Source organism: Phyllobates terribilis, unplaced genomic scaffold (genome assembly GCF_046119375.1).
Source record: "Phyllobates terribilis strain yellow unplaced genomic scaffold, ASM4611937v1 Scaffold_120__1_contigs__length_5212024, whole genome shotgun sequence".
Classification (NCBI taxonomy): domain Eukaryota; kingdom Metazoa; phylum Chordata; class Amphibia; order Anura; family Dendrobatidae; genus Phyllobates; species Phyllobates terribilis.
In genome coordinates this window covers 518,281-543,389 of record NW_027362880.1, presented here as the reverse complement: position 1 = coordinate 543,389, position 25,109 = coordinate 518,281, and positions in this window count along the sequence as shown.

Sequence of the window (25,109 nt, the reverse complement as noted above, 5' to 3'; positions counted from 1 at the left end):
CTAACTGTAAATAGCCACTTTCCCCAACTAATAAATATATAAATTAATTAGAACCTGTACTCTTTCCCCCAATTTATTACCAGTCACACTCCTGCATCCTCAACGCCCCCTACTCTGTACCTCCTGCTCCCCCGATTCATTATATTTATATGCACCCTCTACCCCAATTCATTGTCAAGTCTGTGCTCTCCTCATCCCCACCCTCTATTCAGTCAGGAGAAATATGCAGCCACGCAGCTCCGGTAAGGCACTTAGCGCCGAGGTGTGTGCTCCCTTGCGGCGCCCCGGCGCTCGGCACTCTGTTACAGCATGGGGCCCCGTGAGCAGAAGCACAAGAGGGGGCCCCCCCTCTGTACTGCTGCTCAAGGGGCCCCATACAGCAGTAAGGGCAGTAATGCCCTGATGGCGGCCCGGTATGTATGTGCGACGTTTCGGCTCTTCACACTGTGAGCCTTTCTCAAGCCATGAATATTCACTGTGCATAAGCAAGGTATATATAGTGTAAGGCAGCGCTTGTCATTATCCTGGGGGATACTCGCTTTGCTGCGTCAATCACTGCACACCAGCAACTACTTTGCCGTTTTTCACAATCCACAGTTTATTACACGTCATAAACCGTATTTCCCATACAACATGTCCACGAGCCCAAGTGGCAGACCGGCCCACTTGGCTCTAATTACAGCCTCCCGCAAGGTAATAAAACAATGTCCATGAAAATGTCCATAACATAAAGAGTATTACCTTTATCGGCTTTCAGCTGCTTTTAGTCCGCCACCACTGTGACTCTAAGGCTTGACCACACGTGGTCTCCAGCCCTCCACCCGTCCAAGGCCACTGGCATCTCTCACATACTCAGATCCAGGCTCTGCCCTCCAGGACGCTTGTGTGGCACTCCGAGGCTTACTGGCATCCCCCACACTCTCACAGGGATCCAGGCTTCACCTCCACCGGAGTGCACCAGGCCTCACACGAGCGGTGTTCCCCCACACACACACAGGGAACAGCCTCTTTCCAGCCGACACTCCCTTTAAGGCTTACTGGCATACTACCCATATCCAGGCTTCACCTTTCAGGACGCTTGTGTGGCACTCCGAGGCTTACTGGCATCCCACACACACACACAGGGATCCAGGCATCACCTCCACCGGAGTCCACCAGGCCTCACACGAGCGGTGTTCCCCCATACACACAGTGAACAGCCTCGTGCCTCTCACACGGTGCCCACACAGGAGCTCCCAACACACAGAAACTCCTACACACCGGAACACGCCCACACAGGAACATACAGGGTTTTTATATCTTGCAGCACACATGCACACATCCACAGATAGGACCTTAACTGATGTCAGAGTCATGTGTCCACACCCTCTGTGTGCATAAGGACCTGTGTGATGTCACGGTCATGTGACCAGTCAATTAAAGGGGAAGGTACATGGTCATTCAAACACACTGAACCATTAAAGGGATGTCTGCTACATCACATATCCCCCCTCTGTTCAAACTTGTGGGGTTGAACACATAATATATAAAACAGTCTATATCCCACAGTTCACACTGAGACCATGCACTTGACCCTTGCGTTGTCCAGCCCCTGGAACATTAAACATTGACATTAGCCCACTCCTTAGGGATCTACCATCTGTCAATGTCATTGACTCCGTCAAGTCACATTTCCGGGTCGTAAACTTGTCAGACTTCCCTCGCTCCCAGCGGCTCCCCCACTCCCAGCGGTCAGTCGTAACCTTGTCAGGTCTCCCCCCCTCCCAGCGGTCAGTCGAAACCCTACCAGGTCTCCCCTGCTCCCAGCGGTCAATATAACAGTGTGACTCCACATGGTTCCGTCCTCTATTGGGTCGATTGTATGGGCCACTCAACCCTGAGTCACTCGAGGTCTCACTACCTCCAAACCCACTCCCAAGACATCTTGAAAGGTCCCTAACCTCAGCTGTTCTGATATTTAGGGAGCCCTTTCTCTGTCTGGTCTCACACTTTCTAGACGGCTGCCATCTTCTGCTGCTCAGATGATGCTGTCTATCCACTCGCAGTCTAGCGAGATTCAATTTTTCCACCTCTCGCAGGTAGGTCACTCGGTACTCCACCAGCATGCTCATATCTGCAAGACTTTCTTCCGTTCCTACAGCGTAGAACGACACCATGCCGTCTTCATCCGGCATCCAGTCCTGACGATCACGTGGACTGCTTACTTTTACCACACCAGACTTCTTCACCATCATCTGCATGGCTCGGCCATTTCTCCCAATGAGCTCTCTCACCAGAACATGAGGCACCCGGATGACCTCTTCTCGCAGACTGTGAGCTTTTCTCATCAGCTCCAGTTGTCTAACGGCTTGCTCCGTCTTCAACCGGAGAAACCGCTTCGTGCGAATACATCGCCAATGTATGTCACTCAGGATCGCCACCCTCTTCACCGTGACTTCGGTTGTGGACAGGACCACCAGCTGTTTAGCTTCTGAGGTCGAGTACACCTTACAGGCTCCCACGGCCTTCTTAAACTCCTCATGCACGAACTCACGGGTGCATTCTTCCCTCAAGTCCTCGGGTACATCTACGAGGCACTTGTACCGAGACGTTTCGGTCTCACCAGTGGTTTCCAGAAGATCAACCAGCTCAGGTTTCAGGGACAACTGACTTCCAGCTTCTTCACCCTGGATGCTTCCCCTAAGCTGACTCACATCTACAACTTCACAACTTTTCGTCTTGACCGCCTCCACTTCACCTTTATCTTCCAACACCTTACTCTTAGCTCTCCTCAGGTCCACCTTCTCATGGTCTAAGGGAGTAAGTGCAACTTGTTTGCCTTTTCCCTTTTCCAAGGAGACCTCGTTCACCACGTGACACTTTGCTAGGCGACCTTTGAGCTCTAAAACTTCTCCTTCCAGCTCAGTTACTCGCCTCTCATAAGTCCATCTCTGAAGCTCTTCCTGCTTCAACTGCTCTTCCAGCAGCAGAGCTCTCTCAGACCTCTCCGTCTCCAATGCGCCCACTCGGCTCTCAATAGCCAGTCTCTCACGCTTCTCTTGCGTCCACTGGGCTTGTAGCAACTCCTTGAGCTGCTTGATCTCGGCTCCGACATCCACCGAACCCTCCGAGCCCACATCACTCGAGGAGGTATCTGCTTCATACCTCCCATCACCAGCGGTCAACTCCTGGCACTGGTCTGTGGCTTTTCCGATGGACTCCTCCATCTTCTCTCGCTCAGCTTCCATCTTGCTGACTGTTTCCTTAAGGTACATCTCCGCCTTCTGGAGAGTATCACAGGACATCTGTAGCTCCTTCACCTGAGCTTCCAGATCTAGGGTCTTTCCCCGGAGATCATCATTCTCCTCACGGATATCTTGCAGAGTGGTCTCAACCACTTGGCGCTCTTGCTCTGCATCCGCCTTATCCTCCTCTAGTTTTTTCTTCACCTTGAGGAGATCCTCATAATCTCTCTTACTCTGTTGCAGTTCCCTACTGCGTTCACCACACTCCTTCCTGAAGTCACACAGCCCCTGGTTGAGCTGTTTGCGCAGTCGTTCTAGGATTTGTTCACGTCCAGAAACACCATCCTGCCGCGCCTCCTTCTCAAGCTTCAACTGCAAAACCTCTTCCTTGATTTTGCGGCGGTCCTCCTTAATTGCGTGGAACATCTCCTTCCATTAATTAACTTCCTCGTTGCTTTCTTCCAGTTCGGTATCGGAGGTTGCTACTGGCAACGTCACCTCCTCTTCTTCCAAAAGAGGATCCAAACTTGCAATAAAGGCACACAGCATTACATTCTCTTTACTTTCACTTTCAGCAAAGACTACAGGAGCAACCCCTCTATGGCCCTCGCGCCATCTACCACGAGAGGTTGACTCTCTCCCCTCGTCTAGCCCCTCCTGACTGACCTCTCCCTCTACTTCCGTAGTGTCACCGTCAGCTACAGGGTCTGTGTCACTCCCCATGATGTTGTGGACTACCAGGTCACCTCCCACTTTGACTTCACCCCCTTCCACGGGAGCTACCCCGTTCTCAACGGTCAAATAGTCATTTCTAGGAGGTACCATCCCACCATCAGCAACAATTTCCAGTTTTCCAAACTCTACGCTCTTGTGAAAATCCGCCCCTTATTTAGACTCCGCCCCCTTTTTAACAACCACACCGGCAGGGTAATTTTTACAAAAAACATCAGCGACAGTCTTAGGACTCAGTTCACAAGACCTCTTACCACCTCCCCGGGCACTCTGGGACAACACGGCCGCCCCCGGAGAATCCATAGAATGGTCCACCGCCGCCATTCTATACGGTGCCCACAGCTCCTGCGGTTCCCGCACCATGTCCTGCGAAAGTCTCTCAAATACCTGATCCGGTCCCAACCGGTCCCTCAATCGCTCAACAGCTCCAAACACATCTGCTGCTTTGCTCACAGAAATCACGGTACACTGTTCACACTTGAACTTCACCGCTCTCCCCGAAAAATTTTCGTGGCCCCGCCGAGCCACCGCAACACAGGATTTGAGTGCGATGTCAATCTTCGCAACCCCGCCGAGATGCAGCAAGATGCTTTGAACTTCGTGAGCCCCGCCGAGCCACAGCAAACCAGGTTTGAGTTCGGCGACAACCTTCGCAACCCCGCCGAGTTGCAGCAAGATGCTTTGATTTTTGTGAGCCCCGCCGAGCCACAGCAAACCAGGTTTGAGTGCGACGACGACCTTCACAACCCCGCCGAGTTGTAGCCAGATGCTCCACCACACTAGTCGACCTGTAGTTGCTCCCAGCAACCAGACTGCAATTGACCCTAGCAACCAGACTGCAATTGCTCCCAGCAACCAGACTGCAGAGTGCCCCTAGCAACCAGACTGCAGTTGCCCCTAGCAACCAGACTGCAGTTGCCCCTAGCAACCAGACTGCAGCTGCCCGCACTCTCAAACCACATGTAAGGCAGCGATTGTCATTATCCTGGGGGATACTCGCTTTGCTGCGCCAATCACTGCACACCAGCAACTACTTTGCCGTTTTTCACAATCCACAGTTTATTACACGTCATAAACCGTATTTCCCATACAACATGTCCACGAGCCCAAGTGGCAGACCGGCCCACTTAGCTCTAATTACAGCCTCCCGCAAGGTAATAAAACAATGTCCATGAAAATGTCCATAACATAAAGAGTATTACCTTTATCGGCTTTCAGCTGCTTTTAGTCCGCCACCACTGTGACTCTAAGGCTTGACCACACGTGGTCTCCAGCCCTCCACCCGTCCAAGGCCACTGGCATCTCTCACATACTCAGATCCAGGCTCTGCCCTCCAGGACGCTTGTGTGGCACTCCGAGGCTTACTGGCATCCCCCACACTCTCACAGGGATCCAGGCTTCACCTCCACCGGAGTCCACCAGGCCTCACACGAGCGGTGTTCCCCCATACACACAGTGAACAGCCTCGTGCCTCTCACACGGTGCCCACACAGGAGCTTCCAACACACAGGAGCTCCCAACACACAGGAACTCCCAACACACAGGAACTCCCAACACACAGGAACTCCCAACACACAGGAACTCCTACACACCGGAACACACAGGGTTTTTATATCTTGCTGCACACATGCACACATCCACAGATAGGACCTTAACTGATGTCCGAGTTATGTGTCCACACCCTCTGTGTGCATAAGGACCTGTGTGATGTCACGGTCATGTGACCAGTCAATTAAAGGGGAAGGTACATGGTCATTCAAACACACTGAACCATTAAAGGGATGTCTGCTACATCACAATAGGTTACACCCCATAATCAGTGATTAATCACTATACATCAGGAAAGCATAGTGCATATGTATACAGTGCAGTAATATCAATCACCTCATGTGTCAGTATGTATATAAAAATAATTAATTTTTATTATGTGCCAGTTGACAGGTCATTGCTAAAGAAGCTGGCTGTTCACAGAGTGCTGTATCCAAGCATATTAACGGAAATTTGAGTGAAAGGAAAAAGTGTGGTAGAAAAAGGTGCACAAGCAACCGGGATAACCGCAGCCTTGAAAGGATTGCTAAGAAAAGGCCATTCAAAAATTTGGGGGAGATTCACAAGGAGTGGACTGCTGCTGGAGTCATTGCTTCAAGAGCCACCACACACAGACGTATCCAGGACATGGGCTACAAGTGTCGCATTGCTTGTGTCAAGCCCCTCATGACCAATAGACAACGCCAGAAGCGTCTTACCTGGGCCAAAGAGAAAAAGACCTGGACTGATGCTCAGTGGTCCAAGGTGTTGTTTTCAGATGAAAGTAAATTCTGCATTTCATTTGGAAATCAAGGTCCCAGAGTCTGGAGGAAGAGTGGAGAGGCCACAATCCAAGCTGCTTGAGGTCTAGTGTGAAGTTTCCACAATCAGTGATGGTTTGTAGGTCCACTGTGTTTTATCAAGACCCAAGTCAGCGCAGCCGTCTACCAGGAAATTTTAGAGCATTTCATGCTTCCCTCTGCCCACAAGCTTTATGGAGATGGAAATGTCATTCTCCAGCAGGACTTGGCCCTGTCCACACTGCCAAAAGTACCAATACCTGGTTTAAAAACAACAGTATCACTGTGCTTGATTGGCCAGCAAACTCGCCTGACCTTAACCCCATAGAGAATCTATGGGGCATTGTCAAGAGGAAGATGAGAGACACCAGACCCAACAATGCAGACGAGCTGAAGGCTGCTATCAAAGCCACCTGGGCTTCCATAACACCTCAGCAGTGCCACAGGCTGATCGCCTCCATGCCACGCCGCATTGATGCAGTAATTGATGCAAAAGGAGCCCCGACCAAATCTTGAGTGCATTTACTGAACATACATTTCAGTAGGCCAACATTTCAGATTTTAAAAACATTTTTCAAGCTGTTGTTATAAAGTATTCTAATTTACTGAGATAATGACTTTTGTGTTTTCATTGACTGTAAGCCATAACCATCAACATTAACAGAAATAAACACTTGAAATAGATCACTCTGTGTGTAATGACTCTATATAATATATGAGTTTCACTTTTTGCATTGAAGAACTGAAATAAATTAAGTCGTTGATGATATTCTAATTTTGTGAGAAGCACCTGTATATGTAACATAATATTACATGGTGCACTTTCTTGTCCTTTACATATCAGGTTCTGAACATAACAGGACGCTATATAATAAAGAAAGGAGCCATACATAGCTAGAGAGGGTGCTACGTAATAAGTGAGAGTGCCATACATAGCTAGAGAGGGTACTACGTAATAAGGGACGGCGCTATACATATCTAGAGAGGATGTTACATAATAAGGGACGGCACCATACATACCTAGAGCGGATGATACGTAATAAGGGAAGGCACCATACATAGCTAGAGAGGGTGCTCTGTAATAAGGGACAGCACCATACATACCTAGAGAGGATGATACGTAATAAGGGAAGGCACCATACATAGCTAGAGAGGGTGCTCTGTAATAAGGGACAGCACCATACATACCTAGAGAGGATGATACATAATAAGGGACGGCACCATACATACCTAGAGCGGATGATACGTAATAAGGGAAGGCACCATACATAGCTAGAGAGGGTGCTCTGTAATAAGGGACAGCACCATACATACCTAGAGAGGATGATACATAATAAGGGACGGCACCATATGTAGTTAGAGCGAATGCTACGTAATATGTGTCAGCACCATACATACCTACGTAATAAGGGACGGCGCCATACATTGCTAGAGAGAATGCTGCGCAATAAGGGACAGCACCATACATAGCTAGAGAGGGTACTACGTAATAAGGGACGGCTCCATACATAGAGCGAATGCTACGTATTATGTATCAGCACCATACATACCTAGAAAAGATGCTACGAAATATGTGACAGCGCCATACATAGGTAGAGAGGATGCTACGTAATAAGGGAATGCACCACACATAGGTAGAGAGGATGCTAGGTAATAAGGGACGGCCCCATACATAGCTAGAGAGGGTGCTACGTAATAAGGGGTGGCGCTATACATTGCTAGAGAGGATGCTACGTAATAAGGGACAGCGCCATACATAGCTAGAAAGGATGTTAAGTATTAAGGGACAGCACCATACATAGCTAGAGAGGGTGCTACGTAATAATGGACGGCGCTATACATAGCTAGAGAGGGTGCTACGTAATAAGAGAAGGCATCATACATAGGTAGAGAGAGTGCTACATAATAAGGGACGGCGCCATACATACCTAGAGAGGGTACTACGTAATAAGGGACGGCGCCATACATAGAGCGAATGCTACGTAATATGTCTAAGCATCAAACATACCTAGAGAAGATGCTACGTAATCAGTGATAGTGCCATAAGTACCTAGAGAGGATGCTACATAATAAGGGAAGACGCTATACGTAGCTAGAGAGAGTGCTACGTAATAAGTGACAGGGTCATACATAGCTAGAGAGGATGCTACATAATAAGGGACGGCGCCATACATAGCTAGAGAGGGTGCTACATAATAAGTGATGGTGCTATACATAGCTAAAGAGGATGCTATGTAATAAGGGACAATGCTATACATAGGTAGAGAGGATGCTATGTAATTAGGGATGGTGTTGTATATAGAGGAGGACATTATGTAATTAAAGGGGTATTCCCATCTCTAAGATCCTATCCCAATATGTAGTAAGTATAGTAATATTAGCAAATACCTCAAATTAGAAATTTAGTATAGTTCTCCTAATTAGCTATGTCACTTACCTCATGTGCAGGCATTGCACTAGCCTACGTATTGTAAGGTGGCGGTGTTCACACCGTGCAGTAACTGAGGAAGTGACCCAAGCAAGTCCAACATAAACAGCTTTTATTCAGCAACTCACGGGTAAACAGAAAGTCCTCCGGTTCGCAGCCGGGTTAGCTTGAGTCCATAAACAAAAAGTTGCCGGGGGCAACGGCCGCGCCGGGCCGCTCAAAGCCTGACAGGTGCAGAGGCTTCCCAGGAGTGGGTTCAGCCACCCTTAATCCTGCTGAGCTCCCCTGCTGTGCTCCTAGCAGGTTCCAACATAGAACAACAATAATCCTTAGTGCAGGGATTTTAAAGGACCTGTGGCAAGAGCCACTGGAAAACCCGGGTTGGAGGGAGGAGGCCGCCCCACTGCCTCCTGTGACCTCCTCCAAGAAATGAAGGCCCTTCCAGGTTTTACTTAATCTGCCTTAGCCAGGTAGTCTGACAAGGTCAATGCTCACCTTCATTCCTGCATTGCAGCTGTGTCTATGAATGCAATGCACTCCAATGGTTTTAATAGGTCTCTGTACACATTCTGGGGGAGATATAATGTCCCTCGTATACGATCCCGGTCACTGCCTCACATATCCCCCCCCTCTGTTCAAACTTGTGGGGTTGAACCTTTGCCATCATACACGGTGCCCGGGACAGGGCATCCGCGTTTCCCTGTGACTTCCCGGGGCGATGTTCTACAGAGAAACTGAAATTTTGCAGTGATAGGAACCACCTGGTGACTCGCACATTCCTCTCCTTGGCATTTCTCACCCATACCAAAGGTGAGTGGTCCGTCACCAAGAGGAACTGACGCCCGAGTAAATAATAACGTAGCGATTCCAAGGCCCACTTAATAGCCAAACACTCCTTCTCTACCACGCTATAGTTTTTCTCTACCGGGACAAGTTTTCTACTTAAGTAAGTGACCGGGTGCTCTTCACCATTCACTTTTTGTGACAATACCGCCCCTAGGCTTACCTCCGAGGCATCTGTCTGTACAATGAAGGTTTCCTTGAAGTTGGGGCTGATGAGGACCGGCTGTCCACACAGGGCCAACTTCAGGGACTGAAAAGCTTCTTCTGCCTGAGGGTTCCACCGGACCATTACCGATTTTTTTTTTCCCTTTCAAGAGATCGGTCAGGGCCGCCGTTCGCCCAGCAAAATTAGGTATAAACCAGCGGTAATACCCAAGGATGCCAAGGAATGCCCTCACCTGCTTTGTACTTGACGGTTTAGGCCAGTTTTTTATGGCCTCAACTTTATTGATTTGGGGCTTGATAGCTCCTCAGCCTATCACATACCCCAAATATCGGGCTTCCTCTAGCCCTATCGCACATTTTTTGGGGTTTGCCGTTAACCCCGCGGCTCTGAGAGAATCCAGCACCGCTTGTACCTGTGATAGGTGCGTATGCCAGTCGGTGCTAAAGATGATAATATCATCTAGATACGCGGACGCGTACTCCTGATGAGGCTTGAGCACTATGTCCAACAACCTCTGGAATGTAGCCGGAGCCCCATGTAACCCAAAAGGTAAGACCACATAGTGATACAGACCCTCCGGAGTTATGAAGGCAGTCTTTTCCTTCGCCGATTTTGTGAGAGGTACCTGCCAGTAACCCTTGGTGAGATCGAGCGTGGTAAAGTACTGGGCCTGCCCCAGTCTGTCAATCAGCTCATCCACCCTGGGCATTGGATAAAGGTCAAACTTCGACACTTCATTCAATTTCCGGAAATCGTTACAGAAGCGTAAAGATCCGTCTGGTTTCGGAATCAGTATGATGGGGCTAGCCCACTCACTCCGTGATTCCTCTATAACGCCTAACTGAAGCATTTGTTTTACCTCAGCCGTGATGGCTTGCCTCAGGGCTTCGGGTACCCGGTACGGTCTCATTCGCACCCTTACCCCAGGTTCGGTGACAATGTCATGTTGGATAACCGTAGTCCTACCCGGTAGCTCTGAGAACACGTTGGTATTGTGCTGCACCAGCGAGCGAGCCTCCCATTGCTGCTGTTTAGTGAGGGCATCATTTATCCTGACCTCCCCCTCGGACGCTTCCCTGGCTTAAGGTAGAGAACTCTCTGGCGATATGCCCGGAGTGACGTCTGTAACTAAACACTCTCGATCTTTCCAAGGCTTTAGCAGGTTTACATGGTAAAGCTGCTCAGGTTTCCTCCTTCCGAGCTGATATACCCGGTAATTTACCTCCCCCACCTTTTCTCGAACCTCATATGGCCCTTGCCACTTGGCCATGAGCTTACTCTCGGCTGTGGGTACCAGTGCTAACACACGATCGCCCTTGTTAAAAGACTTGACTCTGGCTCTTTTATTATATGTGCGCCTCTGGGCTGCTTGGGCATCTAACAGATGTTCTTTCACGATGGGCAGGACCGCCGCGATCCGGTCCTGCATACTAGCCACGTGTTCAATTATACTCCTATGTGGAGTTGGCTCTTGTTCCCATGTCTCTTTGCTACGTCCAACAGACCCCTAGGGTGTCTGCCGTACAATAACTCAAAGGGAGAGAACCCTGTGGAAGCCTGGGGTACCTCACGGGCGGCGAACATCAAATAGGGTAGCAACATGTCCCAATCCCTTCCGTCCTTAGAAACCACCTTTTTTAACATGGACTTGAGGGTTTTATTGAACCGTTCTACTAGCCCGTCGGTTTGAGGGTGGTACACCGAGGTGCGCAATTGTTTAATTTTTAGCAATTTGAACAGTTCCCTTGTCACTTTGTTACATAGTTACATAGTTTATAAGGCTGAAAAAAGACAAGCGTCCATCCAGTTCAGCCTATTTCTTGTGCACTGCAGCTATTCCGCAGCGTTGATCCAGGGGAAGGCAACAAAAACCCATGCGGTATAGGCCAATTTACATCATTGAGGAAAAATTCACTTCCCGACACCAATCTGGCAGTCAGATTAAATCCCTGGATTAATTAACTATCACTAAGCATAAGATGTAATTTTATTGTTCTCAAGAAAGGCGTCCAGGCCTCTCTTGAACTCATTAAGTGAGTTGGACATCACCACTTCCTCTCCCAGAGAGTTCCAGAGTCTCACGGCTCTGACCGTAAAGAATCCCCTTCTATGCTGGTGCAGGAACCTCCTTTCCTCCAGACGCATAGTGTGCCCCCTCGTCTTTGTCACCATCCTTGGTATAAACAGGTCATGGGAGAGATCTCTGTACTGCCCCCTGATGTATTTATACATGTTTATGAGGTCTCCCCTAAGCCTTCTCTTTTCCAATGTAAATAGGCCTAATTTTGACAACCTCTCTGGGTATTCTAGTCCCTCCATTCCCTTTATTACCTTAGTCGCCCTCCTTTGTACCCTCTCTAGCTCCAATATGTCTTTCCTGAGCACCGGAGCCCAGAACTGTGCACAATATTCTAAGTGCGGCCTTACCAGCGCTTTATACAGAGGAAGAACAATGTTCTCATCATATGCCCCTATTCCTCTTCTGATGCATGCCATGACTCTATTTGCCTTCGCAGCGGCTGCCTGACACTGGGCACTCCAATTTAATTTGCTATTAACCAAGACGCCCAGGTCCTTCTCCATGTCAGATTTCCCCAACGGTTTCCCATTTAATATGTATGGGTGACTGCTGTTTTTCTTTCCCATGTGCATGACCTTACATTTATCGGCATTGAACCCCATTTGCCATTTTTTGGCCCAACTCCCCAATTTATCTAAATCCTCCTGTAGCTGTGCCCTATCCTCATCTGTATTAACTACTTTACAAAGTTTAGTATCATCTGCAAATATTGCTATTTTACTATGCAACCCTTCCACTAGATCATTAATAAATATATTAAATAATATAGGGCCCAAGACAGACCCTTGAGGCACCCCGCTAGTAACCCTGACACACCCTGAGCTTACTCCATTGATAACCACCCTCTGCTTTCTATCACTCAGCCAGCTATTTACCCACTTGCATACATTATCCCCCAGACCAAGCATTCTCATTTTATATACCAACCTTTTGTGTGGCACGGTATCAAACGCTTTGGAGAAGTCAAGGTATACAACATCCACTGACTCTCCCCGGTCCAGCTGTGAGCTCACCTCCTCGTAGAAGGCCATCAGGTTTGTTTGGCAGGAGCGATCCCTCATGAATCCATGTTGATATGGAGTTAGACAGTTATTATCATTAAGATATTCTACAATAGCATCTCTAAGAAATCCTTCAAACAATTTACCCACAACAGACGTTAAGCTGACTGGTCTATAGTTCCCAGGGTCACTTTTAGACCCCTTTTTGAATATTGGTACCACATTTGCTTGGCGCCAGTCTAGTGGGACAGTCCCTGTTCCTAAAGAGTGCTTGAATATAAGATACAGCGGCCTGTCTATCACATTACTTAATTCTTTTAGTACCCGGGGGTGTATGTCATCTGGGCCTGGTGACTTGTCTATTTTGATATTATTTAGGCGTTTCTGAACTTCCTCCTGGGTTAGGTGGGTGATATTTAGCGGAGGGTTTACTTTATCACTCTGCATTTCCTCCGATAAATTGTTTTCTTTTGTGAAAACAGTGGAGAAGAAGCTATTGAGTAGGTTTGCTTTACCCTCATCGCCCTCTATGATTTTACCAAGGTTATTTTTCAATGGGCCAACTCCATCAGTTTTAATCCTTTTACTGTTTATATAGTTAAAGAACAGTTTGGGATTCATTTTACTTTCCTTGGCAATTAGTCTCTCTGTCTCCTCTTTTGCTATTCTTATTTGTTTCTTACAGATTTAGTTTTTTTCCCTATAAGATATTAGCGCTTCCTCGCTGCCTTCTTGTTTAAGTTTACCGAAAGCCCTTTTTTTGTTTTTCATTGCCCTCTTGACTTCCTTATTTAGCCACATTGGCTTCCTCCTATTCCTAGCCCTTTTATTCCCATAAGGTATGTACCTTCTACAGTGACTATGTAGGACTGTTTTGAAAATTTCCCATTTTCTCTCCGTGCTCCTATTACTGAAGATACTATCCCAGTCTATAAGGTGAAGGGCATCTCTTAGCTGATCAAACTTTGCCCTCCTGAAGTTCAGTGTTTTTGTGACTCCCTTGCTGGGCACCCTACTGAAGCACATGTGGAATTGTATAATGTTGTGGTCACTATTTCCCAGGTGCCCCCCGACCTGCACCTCAGTTATTCTGTCTGGCCTGTTAGTTAATATTAAGTCTAAAAGGGCCATCCCTCTAGTTGGTTCCTGCACAAGTTGTGACAAATAATTGTCTTTGATAATTGACAGAAACCTGTTTCCTTTCTGAGATCCACAGCTTTCGGTTTCCCAGTCTATATCGGGGTAGTTGAAGTCCCCCATAATAATCACCTCGTTATTTTTTGCTACTTCGTCTATTTGTCTCATTAATAGACTTTCCGTGGCTTCTGCTCTATTTGGTGGTTTATAACAGACTCCTATGATAATTTTATTATTGTTTTTTGCCCCATGTATCTCCACCCATAAGGACTCAACCTCCTCATTTCCCTCCCATACATCCTCCCGTATTGTAGGCTTTAGACACGTCTTTACATATAGACAGACTCCACCCCCTTTCCGATTTCTTCGATCCCTTCTAAACAGACTGTAACCCTGTAAGTTAACTGCCCAGTCATAGCTTTCATCTAACCATGTCTCGGTTATTCCCACTATGTCATAGTTACCTGTAGATATTGCTGCTTCCAGTTCATCCATCTTGTTTGTCAGGCTCCTGGCATTTGCTAGCACGCAGTTTACACGATTTTGTTTTGTTTCAATCTTCTCCCTGTGGATTGTATTAGAAATTTTCTTACCTCCCTTCCAAGTATCTTGTCTTGGACCTTCTTTGTCGCACTTCATATCTTTCATTAGTATGTTCTCTGGTTGCATGTTCGTGTCCGGCGTTTTTCTTCACATCCCCTCTTCTTCTAGTTTAACACCCTCCTGATGAGTGTTGCGAGTCTCCTGGCGAATGTGTGTTTCCCGGGTTTGTTGAGGTGTAGTCCGTCTCTGGCAAGGAGTCCGTCATAGAGGTAATTCACACCGTGGTCCAGGAATCCAAATCCTTGTTGTCTGCACCATCGTCTCAGCCAGTTGTTCACATCAAGGATCCTGTTCCATCTCCTGAGGCCATGCCCGTCTACTGGAAGGATAGAAGAAAAAACTACCTGCGCATCCAGTTCTTTTACTTTCTTCCTCAATGCTTCAAAGTCCTTGCAGATTGTCGGTAGGTCCTTCTTTGCCGTGTCATAGGTGCCAACATGTATCAGAAGAAATGGGTGGACATCCTTGGAACTGATGAGCTTCGGTATCCTATCGGTAACATCCTTGATCTTCGCCCCTGGGAGGCAGCATACTTCTCTTGCGGTTATGTCCGGTCTGCAGATAGCTGCTTCTGTTCCTCTCAGTAGTGAGTCTCCCACCACCACCACTCTTCTTCCCTTCTTGGCTGTCCTTTTTCTTGTCGCTTCTGGGTGTTTCTGGGTACTCTTTTCTTTTTTGCTTGCTGGTAGTTCCTCATCCTTAGGTGTGCCATCTTCGTCCTCCACAAGTCCTTGGAATCTGTTTCTCAGTTCTGTGGTTGGTGGTGTCTCCATGGTCTTCTTGCTTCTTTTGGTCACTCGCCTCCATTTGTCTGCCTCTGGAGGTTCTCTGACACTTCCATCACTTTCCGTGACCAGTAGTGACGCTTCTGTTCTGTCCAGGAAGTCTTCATTTTCCTTAATGAGTTTTAATGTCACAAGTCTTTCTTCCAGTCCCGGCACCTTTTCTTCTAAAAGAGCCAGTAGTCTACACTTCTGGCAGGTGAAGTTGGTTTCAGCTTCTGGTCGATCTGTGAACATGTAGCACATGTTGCAGCTCACCATGTAGGTTGTCACATCTGCCATGCTGCTCCTTGTCCCTGCTAACTTTATGTCTGTCTTCTTTCTTGTGATACCCTAGGATAAACAAATTAAACAAATTCGCGCCCCGGCTGTACCCAACGATCTTCTAGCTGAAGGAGACTCTTCGCTTTTCCCAGAAGGCACCTGGAATATGCAAATTGTCCTCTTCAAGCTTCAATCCCTGGTTTGGCGATGCTTTCCAAGCAGCTGGCCCCGGCTGTACCCAACGATCTTCTAGCTGAAGGAGACTCTTCGCTTTTCCCAGAAGGCACCTGGAATATGCAAATTGTCCTCTTCAAGCTTCCATCCCTGGTTTGGCGATGCTTTCCAAGCAGCTGGCCCCGGCTGTACCCAACGATCTTCTAGCTGAAGGAGACTCTTCGCTTTTCCCAGAAGGCACCTGGAATATGCAAATTGTCCTCTTCAAGCTTCAATCCCTGGTATTGATCCCTTTATACCTTTCTTACAAGGCTTTTTTTGGGCTTATTAATTGCTGCCTATGCATAAAATCAGTTTTATAACATGGCTTGCAATTTGCTAAGTAGTGGGGGACTAGTTGTGGGGGTGTTGTTTTCCCAGACTAATTGTCCCACTAGTCACGTTATACCCCTGTGAGCATGAGTCAGATTATTTACAAGAGCATTGTTACCACTGGCTCTTTGACATTGCGCAGTCAGCCAGGCGTATGCACCCCAACTTTATCAGGGCACAGTGTATTAACTGCAGGCAATGATGACAGGACACAGCCAGCCTTCACAGACGGTTCTCTGCAAATTCCGCAGCTGGCTCTGTCCTGCGTCCGTGCTGCATACCCGGCATGCTCAGTGTTCCAATGAAGCCAAGGTAGACACCTGGCTTACTGTGCATTATCAGTGATGCTGAAATTTACAAAGAGCTGTTAGTGGCACCGCTCTTGCAAATAATATCACTTAAACCCACAGGGCATGATAACATGATTAGTGGGACTGTGGAACAATTAGTCTAAGGAAAACAATGCCCACCAGACCAGTCACCCATTAGTTATCATATTTCAAGTCCAGTTACAAAACTGATTTCTTGGGTATGCAGCAGCAGATAAAATATATAAAGTTGTCATTGGATTTAGGTTTCAAGGACCTGCATGCCTATATATGTGGTTTGGGCCAGGTTCATATTATTAAACGATTCCCTTTAAATGAGGAACTAGTTACTTTACATTCAAGTGACTGAAGATATGAATAAAACATGGTTTCTTTTATTTCTCATCTCCATTGCAGAGATATCAACTTGTAAACTTTACGCCAATTTTCCATTCAACTAAGGGGGCGTTCACTTTTCCCCTGTATGACGTTGTCCAATAATATGCAAGAGGTGTCATGCAGAGGATAAAGAGCACACCCCCAGAGAATATCAGAACTGGCTTTCTCTGTATCTGATATAATACACGTCTAACTAGTTAAAAAAATCTCACTTCCAGCGATTACTATGCTGAGATGTGAGATTCCATATACTGCTCTGCATCCGTCCCAGGCTTTGGGAATAACTTCCCGGTACCTGGGATAAATGCTGATCGCACACTACAGCTCTAGTCTCACAGCAGCAGGACAGGGCTGAGATGAGAGCTGAAGTGTCCGATCAGCACGTGTCACATACAGCGCTCAGCGTTTACCCCAGGTCCCAGGACATTATTCCACACAGCCTGGGATAGATACAGAGCAGTACATGGAGTCACACTCCTCCGCTCTCCTCCCCTGCACAGTAATCACCGCTAGTGACAGTTTTGTGACCTGGTTAAAGCTATGGTCTAGTGTTTTGTTTTTTATTTCAGTGCTGGAATGGTGCAACTAAACGAAGTTCCTGGAGTAGTGCTTCAAACACGAGTCTTCTATTACACAGAAAAGGTCAGGTCTTACCTAATCTGGGGGTGTTTTCTTTTTTTCCCTCCATGTTGCCTCCAGTTTATGATTGGTCAGCATCATACAGGGGAAAAGGGTAACGCTTCCAGAGACAAATCTCTACTAAGTCCCCTTGGTTGAAGGTCAAATTAACTTATAAAATGTAACAAGTAACAAACCCCAAACTATCTGCTGTGCTTGAGCTTAGGCTTAGTGAGAGGATACTTTCTACAGTTTATGGTTCTGGTGGCTTTATGAAATATATACAGTACAGACCAAAAGTTTAGACACACCTTCTCATTTAAAGATTTTTCTGTATTTTCATGACTATGAAAACTGTACATTTGAAGGCATCAAAACTATGAATTAACACATGTGGAATTATATACTTAACAAAAAAGTGTAAAACAACTGAAAATATGTCTTATATTCTAGGTTCTTCAAAGTAGCCACCTTTTGCTTTGATGACTGCTTTGCACTCTCTTGGCATTCTCTTGATGAGCTTCAAGTGGTAGTCACCGGAAATGGTCTTCCAACAATCTTGAAGGAGTTCCCAGAGATGCTTAGCACTTGTTGGCCCTTTTGCCTTCACTCTGCGGACCAGCTCACCTCAAACCATCTCAATTGGGTTCATGTCTGGTGACTGTGGAGGCCAGGTCATCTGGCGTAGCACCCCATCACTCTCCTTCTTAGTCAAATAGCCCTTACACAGCCTGGAGGTGTGTTTGGGGTCATTGTCCTGTTGAAAAATAAATGATAGTCCAACTAAACGCAAACCAGATGGAATAGCATGCCTCTGCAAGATGCTGTGGTAGCCATGCTGGTTCAGTATGCCTTCAATTTTGAATAAATCCCCAACAGTGTCACCAGCAATGCACCCCCACACCATCACACCTTCTCCTCCATGCTTCACGGTGGGAACCAGGCATGTAGAGTCCATCCGTTCACCTTTTCTGCGTCACACAAAGACACGGTGGTTGAAACCAAAGATCTCAAATTTAGACTCATCAGACAAAAGCACAGATTTCCACTGGTCTAATGTCTATTCCTTGTGTTCTTTAGCCCAAACAAGTCTCTTCTGCTTGTTGCCTGTCCTTAGAAGTGGTTTCCTAGCAGCTATTTTACCATGAAGGCCTGCTGCACAAGTCTCCTCTTAACAGTTGTTGAAGAGATGTGTCTGCTGCTAGAACTCTGTGTGACATTGACCTGGTCTCTAATCTGAGCTGCTGTTAACCTGCGATTTATGAGGCTGGTGACTCGGATAAACTTATCCTCAGAAGCAGAGGTGACTCTTGGTCTTCCTTTCCTGGGGCGGTCCTCATGTGAGCCAGTTTCTTTGTAGCGCTTGCTGGTTTTTGCAACTGCCCCTGGGGACACTTTCAAAGTTTTCCCAATTTTTCGCACTGACTGACCTTCATTTCTTAAAGTAATGATGGCCACTCGTTTTTCTTTACTTAGCTGCTTTTTTCTTGCCATAATACAAATTCTAACAGTCTATTCAGTAGGACTATCAGCTATGTATCCACCAGACTTCTGCACAACACAACTGATGGTCCCAACCCCATTTATAAGGCAAGAAATCCCACTTATTAAACCTGACAGGGCACACCTGTGAAGTGAAAACCATTTCTGGTGACTACCACTTGAAGCTCATCAAAAGAATGCCAAGAGTGTGCAAAGCAGTCATCAAAGCAAAAGGTGGCTACTTTGAAGAACCTAGAATATAAGACATATTTTCAGTTGTTTCACACTTTTTTGCTAAGTATATAATTCCACATGTGTTAATTCATAGTTTTGATGCCTTCAGTGTGAATGTACAATTTTCATAGTCATGAAAATACAGAAAAATCTTTAAATGAGAAGGTGTGTCCAAACTTTTGGTCTGTACTGTATATATATTTATTTTACATTATACATTTGACATTTTTTTATTGATATAATGACTGATGTTTCTATTGTAGTGGAAATGTGATAGTGTAAATGTTTTCTACAGTATTCTGTGTTTGTGCTGCACTATCGATATGAAAAGCTTGTGACAACTGGAAAAAGACTTGTTACATATTACAATTGGTCTGTTCAATACTATGGCTTAAACAATCTTTTAACTGTAGGTAAATTTTATATAAATTGATGGTTTTTTTGGTTATAGTTTCACTCAGCAGCTATTTTTTTCAGAAATAATCTGTTTCAGGTATATGATGACCCGTCACGTGACCCGTCGGGGGTCCACAGTCTGAACTGCCCAGGGCCTGGCTATCCTTAACCCACCTCTGGATATATACATTTGAAACCAGAAATTTACATACACTATATAAAAAGACACATCTGCATGTTTTACTCAATATCTGACATGAAATCAGAATAAACCTTTCCCATTTTAGGTCAATTAGGATTACCATAATTTTTAATATTTGCCAAATGCCAGAATAATGAGAGAGAGAGAAAGAAAGAGAGAGAGAGAGAATGTTTTAAGGCATTTTTATTACTGCAAAGTCAAAAGTTTACATACACTAAGATCATTATGCCTTTAAACAATTCTGGACTGCCCATATGATGATGTCAAGCGTTTGGAAGCTTCTTTTTTTTTGGCAACATCTGAGTTAATTAGAGACACACCTATTGATGTTTTTAAATGCACACCTGAAACACACTGCTTCTTTGTGTAGCATCATGGGAAAGTGTAAAGAAATCAGCCAAGATATCAGGAAGAGAATTGTGGACTTGCACAAATCTGGCTCATCCTTGGGTACAATTTCAAGATACCTGAAGGTGCCTCGTTCATCTGTACAAATAATTATACACAAGTGCAAACAAGATGGGAATGTCCAGCCATTATACCGCTGAGGAAGGAGATGGGTTCTGTGTCCCAGATATGAACATGCTTTTTTCTGATAATTGCATATCAACACAAGGACAAAAGCAAAAGACATTGTGAAGATGATGGCGGAAGCTGTTAAGAGTGTGTCAATATCCACAGTGAAATGAGTAGTGTATCAACATGGGCTGAAAGGCCACTCTGCCAGGAATAAGTCATTGCTCCAAAAGAAATATAAAAAGCCAGATTAATGTTTGCAAATGCACACAGGAACATAGACCTTAATTTTTGGAGACATGTCCTGTGGTCTGATGAAACTAAAATTTAACTTTTTGGGCATAATGACTATCGGTACGTTTGGAGGAAAAAGGGAGAAGCTTGTAAGCCTAAAAACACCATCCTAACTGTGAAACACGGGGGTGGAAGCATCATGTTGTGGGGTTGTTTTGCTGCAGGAGGGACTGGTGCAATTCACAAAATAGATGGCCGTGAAGACCCGGGGTTTTCCGTGGGCGTAACACTACTCAGACAACACAGGGTGAGGGTTAAACAGTGTGGCAATACTTTATTGAACCACAAAACAGGACAATAAACACATAGAACAGTCCCAGCAAGTACCCAAGATGGCGCAAGTTACAGAGTCCTCACCCTTCCGCTGGCCCATCTAGGATAGAACAGTCGCGATTTTGGGGCTTCCAGGGCTGACTACCCCCACCAGTGGCACGCCGCTTTTTGCAGGCCCCCAAAGAGAGGAGGTAATGACAAGCTTAGGAAACTAGCCGAGGGCAGTGAGGTCTGGGGCCAGGTGACCTGTTTGTCCCAACCTTGATTCTTTAAGACGTCTCTGAGGGTTCAGCAATGGTCAATGGAGCCAATCTGTATTCCTCCAGCTGGGGCCGAAGTCCCCTAAGCTGACATGCTCACCGAATAGAGACAGAGAATCCCTTTTTATAGATCACAATTTTCCTTGCAGCCATCATTCACAAGTCAAGGGTCAGGGATGAAGGTGGAAAGAGCTCATGTTTGTGCATTTAATCAACTTGAATAGTTTGTCCTCTATTGCTCGGCAAATCAACAACTCCCTTTAGCTGGTATAATATGTAATCAGCATATTATCAAACAGTATTGCTCACCCTATCTTGCAAGATTTGCAGACAATAAGTTGTAGATAATCTTAACTCAAGTGTCAACAATCAGGATTATTCAAACAATAGTCTGTGTTAATCAACCACAGAAGATCACAGGTTAAAAAGTCAACATAAAAATAAAGGTATATTGCTCTTGCCATCAGAAAGTATGTCTGGCATAATTAAGAAGAAAAGCTGTGTTGTCTCAATGACATCATGAGAAAAAAAGATTATGTGGCAATACTGAAGCAACATCTCAACACATCAGCCAGGAGGTTAAAGTTTGGGCGGAGATGGGTCTTCCACATGAACAATTACCCAAAGCATACTGCCAAAATGTTAAAAAAGTGACTTAAGGATAACAAAATCAATGTTTTGGAGTGGTCATCACAAAAGCCCTGATCTCAATCCTATTGAAAATGTATGGGCAAAGCTGAAAAGGCTGCGAGCAAGGTAACCTACAACCCTGGATCAGTTACACCAGTTTTGTCTGGAGGAATGGGCCCAAATTCCGACCAACTATTTGTGAGAAGCTTGTGGAAGGATATCCCAAACGTTTGACCCAAGTCATTCAGTTTAAGGGCAATGGTACCAAATACTAATGAAATGTATGTAAACTTTTGACTTTGCAGTAAGTAATAAAAACGCCTTAAACATTCTCTCTCTCATTATTCTGGCATTTGGCAAATATTGAAAATTATGGTAATCCTAATTAACCTGAAACGGGAAAGGTTTATTTTGATTTAATTTCAGATATTGAGAAAAACATGCAGATGTGTCTTTTTATATAGTGTATGTAAACTTCTGGTTTCAACTGTATATATATTGTAACGGGACCGGGAGGTGGAACCTCTGAGCTGCAATGCAAAGGGGGAAGTCCTTGTAAGGAAGCGGGTGACTCCCAGGGAAGGCAAGCAGGTAGTCACAGCAAGTGACGGGGACAGTCTCTGGGTAAGCAGGCAGGTGGTCACGACAAGTGACGGGGACAGTCTCTGGGTAGACCGGCAGGTGGTCACGGCAAGTGACGGTGACAGTCTCTGGGTAGACTGGCAGGTGGTCACGGCAAGTGACGGGGACAGTCTCTGGGTAGACAGGCAGGTGGTCACGGCAAGTGACGGAGAAAGTCTCTGGGTAGACAGGCAGGTGGTCACGGCAAGTGACGAGGACAGTCTCTGGGTAGACGGCAGGTACCTTCAACCCAGCGGGCTGATCGACACGGCAGGTACTGGCAGGTGCTTCCGGGTAAGCTAGTGGATAGCCGCGGCAGGTGCTGGCGGGCGCTTCCGGATCAGCAGGTAGATAAACTCAGCGGGTGCTGGCAGGTGCTCCCAGGTAAGCAGGAAGATAGACTCAGCGGGTGCTGGCAGGTGCTTCCAGGTAGCAGACAGGTGACAGGCAGGAATCAGGCTGGACTAGTCAGGCTAGCGGAGGGACCAGAGGGCTGAAGCAGAGGTGAAGACACAGTGCGACAACTGTTGCTCGGGCACCTCCATTTTGGAGGAGGTGCCTTAAATGTGGGAAGTCCTCTGGCCATTGGCCGGGGACTTTTTAGGAAGACGCGCACAGTCACTTTAAGAGGGGGGGAGTGCGCGCGCGCCCTAAGCACTCTGCTGGAGGAGAGACGTGCACCGGCCACAGCAGGGAACGGAGCGCAGGGAGAAGCCGCGCCAGGAGCCGGGGGCGAGAGAGAGAAGCGCTGGAGGGACCCACGTGAGGAGCGCGGAGGTGAGAGGGACGGCGTCCCTGCCTAGCAGAGGGCAGGGACGCCGATGCTACAGTACCCCCCCTTTATGCCCCCTCTTCTTTAGGCCAGAAAGAAATTTATCAAGGAGGAGCGGGGCATGGATGTTCTCCCGGGGCTCCCACGTTCTTTCCTCAGGACCAAACCCCTTCCAATCCACTAGAAAAAAGGTCTTTTCTCTTACCCTCTTGGTGGCCAGAATGCTCTCTACCTCAAACTCGTTTTCAGCGGAAACCGGAGCAGGAGGCGTACCTGTAGTCTTGGAAAAAGAGTTAAGTACCACGGGTTTGAGCAGAGATACATGGAAGGAGTTGGGGATCCGCAAGTTGGCCGGGAGTTTCAATTTATAGGCCACCGGGTTGATTTGCTTGATAATTTCCAGTGGGCCGATGAACCGGGGTCCTAACTTGTAGGAAGGAATCTTGAGCCGGACATATTTGAACGAGAGACAGACCTTATCTCCAGGACGGAATTGGGGCGGATCCAGACGTCTCTTGTCAGCCTGTCTCTTCATCCGCTCGGAGGATTGAAGAAGTGCGGATCTGGTACTCTCCCAAATGGTGGAGAATTCGCTAACAAGAGATTCCGCGGATGGGTTGTCCACCGAGGCGGAGATGGGAAACGGGATTCGGGGATGTTGGCTGTAAAAAACGGGGATTTGGAAGAGGATTCGCTCTCGTGATTATTGTAGGAGAATTCGGCCCACGGTAAAAGATCCACCCAATCGGAATGGTGGGCATTAACAAAGTGCCGGAGGTAACTGGTTAAGATTTGGTTGATCTGCTCTACTTGACCATTGGACTGTGGGTGATAAGCAGAAGAGAAGTCCAAGGTGACCCCCAGCAGTTTACACGTGGCTCTCCAGAAGCGAGAGGTGAACTGAACCCCTCGATCGGACACGATGTGGAGAGGAAGACCATGGAGACGGAAAATATGATGAATAAAGTCCTTAGCCAACTCAGATGCAGACGGAAGAGCCGGCAGGGGAATTAAGTGAGCCATTTTAGAGAAGCGATCAGCGACCACCCAAATGACCGTACAACCAGCAGAGACAGGGAGATCCGTTATAAAGTCCGGGGCAGCAGGTACGGGAAGAGGCAGAAGGCGGCCGGCTGGCAGATGTCTAGGAACCTTGTTATGGGCGCAGGACGCACAGGCCGAGACAAAGTCTATTACCTCCTTGCGCAGGGTAGGCCACCAGTAATGCCGGGCAATAAGCTGGAGGGTCTTCTTTTGGCCAGCATGGCCGGCTAGCTTAGATGAATGTCCCCAGTGCAGAACCTTCTCACGATCAGGTACTGTCACGAACGTCTTACCGGGTGGAAGACGATTCAGATCCAAGGGAGCCACCTGCATTACCTTGGCGGGGTCGATGATGTGCTTAGGCTCCTCCTCTAGATCGGAGAACAGAAAGGATTTGGACAAGGCATCGGCTTTGATATTCTTGTCTGCCGGGCGGAAATGAAGAATGAAATCAAAGTGGGCGAAGAACAAGGACCACCGGGCCTGGCGCGGGTTAAGTCTTTGGGCACTCTGGAGGTAAGCCAAGTTTTTGTGGTCCGTATAAATTATTTCCGGGTGAAGAGCCCCCTCGAGCAGGTAACGCCACTCCTCCAGTGCCAATTTAACGGCTAACAATTCTCGGTCTCCTATAGAATAATTGAACTCAGACGAAGAGAAGAGCTTGGAGAAGAAGCCGCAGGTTACCATTCTCCCGGATGGCGACTTTTGGGTGAGCACCGCTCCGGTTCCGGAGGAGGAAGCATCTACTTCTAAGAAGAATTGTTTGTTGTAGTCCGGACGGTGCAGCACAGAAGCGGAGGAGAAAGCTTGTTTCAAAGAAAGGAAGGCCTCTTCAGCCTCGGGCGGCTATTCTTTGGGACTAGCGCCCTTACGGGTGAGCGCGGAGATAGGGGCAGTCCGGGAAGAGAAGTGCGGAATGAAGAGGCG